The sequence below is a fragment of the Rhinichthys klamathensis genome, unplaced genomic scaffold, assembly GCF_029890125.1.
Source record: "Rhinichthys klamathensis goyatoka isolate OS25496 unplaced genomic scaffold, OSU_Roscu_1.1 h1tg000007l_1, whole genome shotgun sequence".
Classification (NCBI taxonomy): Eukaryota; Metazoa; Chordata; class Actinopteri; order Cypriniformes; family Leuciscidae; genus Rhinichthys; species Rhinichthys klamathensis.
In genome coordinates this window covers 2031818-2037742 of record NW_026606560.1, presented here as the reverse complement: position 1 = coordinate 2037742, position 5925 = coordinate 2031818, and positions in this window count along the sequence as shown.

Below are 5925 nucleotides of genomic sequence, written 5' to 3'. Positions count from 1 at the left end.
GATTAGGTGGATGCGGGCGAGGGTGAACCTCGCGCCGGGCTGTAGAGCGCGGACTCGACAGGCATAGCTAGACCACTCGAGGCCGAGGGCTTATACGGCCTACGCCATTAGGTCCACCAAACCTAGCTCCTGGAGCAAATTGTGAAACTCCTGAAACCCTCCGGAGGTTCTGGTGGACCCGAGTACAGCGACGATGTCCCCTACGGAGCTGTTTCTGCTCTCCAGAGCATATACGAGCGGTGACTCTCTCGAATAATGCTAATGCTAATGCTCGATAAACATCTAAAAAGATGTCCGCCAACGGGTTTCGAAACTTTCGCCTCCGGATTTCACCTCTGACGCGCGTAAATTTCGCTTCAAACTTTTGTTTTTACGCGCGTCAATTTCGCCATTGACACGCAAATTAACACAAAGTGGTCAAGCGTCAAACTAGACGCGGTAGACGCGAATTTGACGCGCTATTCGCGTCCGGTGTGAACGCACAGTAATACGAAGTGTATGATAAGAAGAGAAAGGCCTCTGAAGAAAGAAACAAGACCAGAGTGATTTTGGGTGAATATTTCACACGCTGGCGTGCGCTAAAAGCACAGGTTGGGCTTCCCACTGATGCAGCAGTCGCGAAGATTCTACTAGACAGGTAAAGTTTGTCATGCTATTTGGAGAAATCCATTTAAAATCACTGCTAGTAAAAGTTCATGTAAGCTATGATTAGCGATGCTAGCCCTGGCACAAGTCATGCAAATAGAGTGTTGCGCATGTGCATTTTTTAAAAAATTGGAGAGGGCGGGTCTTCTCTAAAATTCGGAAAGATCCTCTAATTTGCTTTGTTCTCTCAGAGAGTTGCGCTATCTTGCAGTTTTTCCAGTCTTACACAGTCATAAGTCTCATCCTTTTTTTTAAAAACATTTGTTCTCAAAAAATAAACTGTCCGCACACTTAAATCCTTTAAGCAAATTTAATCCAAGCTATCGGTCAAAAGACCATCCTCAGGGCAATAGCTTGACCGATAGCTTGGATTAAATTTGCTTAAAGTGTGAGGTGTTACGTCTGTGTCGTATTTTGGTTGTGTTTTCTTTCCCCCCTCCCCCTTCTTTTGTTCTCTGCTGTCCTTATTCTTAGGTCGCATGATTGGTTGGTCCGTATCTATCATGATTAACCAACGTGACGTCATCCCCCTAAAGAACCAATCCGAACTCACCTTCTCCATATAAAGACCTGGAAGTGACGAGCAGAAAGGAGGGGGCGTGTTTTCTCTCGTGTCACTGTGTTGTTGTTTGCTGTTAGTAGTGGTGGGCAGATCGAGGCTTCGTGAAACAGTTGGTACAAATGTTGCAATAAACAACATTACAGATGATCTTGTAATAAAATAAAACAATGACAAAACTATCTCTTTTTGTTGAATTTCAGTTTTATCAATAATAGCCATTATAAAAGTATAAGTAAAAAGTACAAAAAGATATACAGTAAAGCTTTAAAAACATAAAGCAAACAATTCAGTCAACAAATTCAGCGCTCAAATATATGAAACTTCACCTAGCCTTCTGCCAAAACTATTGGCCAGGGAACGAATTATAGATTCACGAGACCAAAGATCGCCTGTTAGGTCTACACAAGACAAATTATATCTCATGTTTAACCACTACAGAGACGTCAGAATCAGCGGCAAACATCAGAACGACTAGCCGGGGAAAGGCTGCTCCAGGCGGGGTGCACGAGCGCCGAGCGTCCGGTGATTGCTTGGAATGGATCTTCAAATTATCATAAATCTATAAATAAACCACAGATTTGAGCTTTAAAAAACTACTTTCTCGCCTGAAAAACTCTTAAAACTACATTTCGTGACACAATAACAGTAGTATTATTATATTTCAACTGTATGCTTCTAATGCCCTTGTAGCACGCGCAAGTGACGATATCTCTGTCAACCAATCACCGTTCTGCAGTGAGTCTAGCTCCACCTTTTAGTACTGTCACTACTCGATCCGTACCGGAAACACGATCTGTACTGCGCATGTGCGAGAACGCGTCTCCTCTCGCATAGCCAGACCTTCAGACTGACCATAGACAGTAAAAGAAATGGACACAGCGACCCCATAGACTTCAACGGAGAAAAGTGAAGTCAAATAGAAGCACTCACTTCCTGATTGCCAAGCGCACTGCGCATGCTCAAACTGAGCTTGAAGACGTAGTTGTGACGTGAGCAACCTGACTGACAGTTGTACGTCTTCTAGTAGCGGTGCCAAGAGGAATCTGAATCCTTCCCTTCCGAATCTTGCAGAGCCGGAGATCGTGAGTATTAGCTGTTCATGAGCTCGCAGCAGGAGCAACTTTATGACTCTCTATGGGCTTCTCCCTTGACTTTATGCCTCCACGTCCCCCGATTGCACGTGAGCTTCTACATCTGTCTTTACGGTCATTTCTCTTCTATGCGACAGAGAGTCGCGTGTTATGACGCAATCGTTAGCCTATTTTTCAAAAACTGCTTTTACGGGGCCACAACGTAAGATACAAGGTAATGGAGCATTTTATACATTGTCGTGTTTCTTTAGAAATAAATAATGGACAAATGGAGTCTTTAAACGTCTCAGATGTAAAGTTATTCGCTGTCAAAGTGACGCAAAAATGAATGGGAGTCAATGGAATGCTAACAGCAGGTGAAGGCTTGTTAGCCAATGGCGGCGCCCGGGGAGACTTCAGTTTCCGGCTGGTGGAGAGTCGGAGACTGACGGCTGAAGGTCTGGAATTCATAGCAGCTTTCTTTGGCCAAGGCCCGCCCATAAGGCCGTTTGACCGACATGTCAAACAACCAATTACAGTTCGTTTCGTTCAGCGTCACGTTTCGGGTCGTGGAAATGTCCCCACAACAACAGACCGGTGTGCAACAAGTCAGTCAGCATAGAAAATCAAAGAAGGAGAAGAAAACAAGCAGTAAGTCATTGATCTGGGGGCTGTTCCATAAATGAAGCTTAGAAAAGCGGGGATTAAACTCCAAAACCGGACTTGAATGAGCCTAACAAATAAGTTGGGGCTAAAGTGGTTCCATAAAAGGTCATTGAAGTTCACGCAATCTCACTAATTTGATCCAGGTTTATCTAGTCTAGATAATTGCGTGTGCACACGTTTCTGAAGCAGCCCTAGAGGTCGATCGTGGATCAAATCGATCCACCATCAAACAGCGTATATTTTGTGCTGTTTTATGCGTTTGTGACATGTTCCCCCCCTCAGTGCAAAAATGACATTTTACAGTTATATTCTCCATCTGTAAATGTTAGAAAGTCGTGCAAATGTATCCATTTTGCTGCTAATCTTCATATTGAACGAGCGCTGCTGCATGCGCCAAATAGGAGCGCAATAATTCTGACTAAAATATACATTTTGCTTGGAAAATTAATATGCGATATTTTATAACACTAGAAATATCTTCTAATTATAATAATTTCTCTTTAGGAAGTTGGATAAGTTGCAGTGAACTTCTAGCTCATTACACTCATATATTTTATACTTCTAATAAAAAAAAAGAAATTGAACAGAAGTAGCCTAATTCAGGGAAGATTTTTTTTAAGAAACTAAATATATAATTAAAGCTGCAAGCAGCGATGAAAGGGCCCTCGCACCCGTGCCACCGCCACCCGGTGGCTTTAGGAAGACAGAGCACGGTGGGCAGTATGTAAATATAGGGGGAATATGTTAAAGTAATTTGCCCCACCCAATTCTGAAACCCACATCACATGTACATTTTCACCACTTCTGAAGTGTGTGCAAAGTTTCATTAGTTTTCGAGCATGTTTAAGCCGGAGGACTATGTCAAAGTCATTTATTTTTATCACACTTCCTGCTACCAGCAGGTGGCGCTATTACAATAATCTAATATGAGGATGGTCATGTGTTCAGGACAGGACTCTTATCACACATGTGAAGTTTGGGGCAGATCGGACATTGTATGCCTGAGTTACTGCAGGCTGTCTGTGGTTGCCTAGCAACATCGGAACTGCATCATTTACACAGAAGTTATCTGATGATGCATATTTCACCCAGAGGCTGAAATTGGATTTGCACATCTACATTTTTGTCAGGCCGCCGAGGTCACATCCTTCGACGAAAACTCTAGATCTTCGCAATTTAACGTCGCAAAGGCCTTAAGATTAGACTGACAAAATATTATGTGGATCTGATTTAATCTCTAGGAGGAGTTCGTTAAAGTACAACATCAGGAAATTACGAAAAATGCACAAAATCTAGGAGGAAGTTCAAAATAGCTCACTTCCTGTTGTGTTTAGGGCTATGCTCCAAGAGACTTTTTTGTAGGTATTGGGTCATTACATGTATGTACCAAATTTCATACCTGTACGTGAAACGTAGAGCCGGGGCAAAATCTGGGGCAATAATTTACCGAATTTGCCCCACCCAATTTTGAAAACCATATCACACGTAAATTTTCACCACTTCTGAAGCGTGTGCAAAGTTTCATGAGTTTTTGAGCATGTTTAGGCCCTCTAAAAAGCGATTCTTTTAAGAGAAGAAGAAGAAGAATAATAATAAACAGAGCAAAAACAATAGGGTCCTCTCACCATCGGTGCTCGGGCCCTAAAGATACAAAATATAGTTTTGGGTATAGGACCTATGCTACTTTATAAAGATGATATATTTAGAATGCTGAGAATTACAGCTTTTAATGCAATCATTTTTTTGAGAAAGCAATAATCCCCAGTTTTAAGTGAGTGGTTAAATTTAGTTTCTAAAGTACATTATGGAGAGGATAACATTAAATTAAGAACAAATGTATACATTTTGAAAAGACATGTGCAACTCTAAAATCACCGAGGCACTCCTTAATTAAAATGTCTTTATTACAAAAATGACATGTCCTAAACGGACAACTTTAAAACGCCTTATATATGTGTCTATATTGTAGCCTTATTTAAGTTGATATTCTGTATACTGTGTATTTATAAAATCCAATAATGGTATTAGAGACTGTCAGTGGTAATATCATTGTGTTCTTGTCGGTCAGTGTTGAGGATCTGTGCAACAACTGAGGCTTAGCCTGACAGTTAGCCTGCCCTGGACCAGGCTAGTTTCCCAGCATAAGTTGCAACTTGCCAGGGTAACTGAGTTTGAACTTTTTAAAGTTTGATTTATGAAACCGAATCTACCAAAATTAAGCCCGACTAACCGAAATAAGCCTGGCTTATACTCTAATCTTGGTTTATGGAACAGCCCCCTGTTCGTGCACGTATAACAACAATGGCGTGCACTTCATCCACAGCCATACCGATGAGACGCTCGCGGTAAACATCTGTTTGAAGCATATCTCTCCACTTTTTAACACCCACAAGCAATTCTGGAGAACCGAACACAATAAAACATTAGTCGATCTGTTTAATCTCGGTCAGATGGCGCCAAACGCTAGAACCTCGAGGTAACAATAGATTAAACGTTTTAACACGATATTACGACTCCACTTGCTAAAAATAATATATTGAAAACGTCGGTCAACATTTCTTGTGATTGTACAAGGCATGCAATTAGGTAATGTGTATATAATATGCGATATAATCATATAATACACCAACACTTACCGCTTGTAATCTTAGGTATGCTGAAATGATGGTTTAAATTAAACGCATGCGCAATTCCACAAATTTTACTACTGCGCACTGCGCATGCGCATTAACCGAAGGTATCCCATTCTGATGGGTGGTAAGGTGTTCCGTCGGAACACCTGTTCGGCAAATGCCCGTATGTTGTGACGTCATGTGGGAACTATGTATTTGGCAGGGGGTCGAAATTCAGCACAACACAAAAGTTCGAGCAAACCATGCAAACTGTTCTGTCGTTGACTGCACAGACAAGCACAGAACACTATTTGACAAAAAAAATTCACAGCTGTCTAAAGCCCCGTTCACACTCAAGCGTGCCGCACAA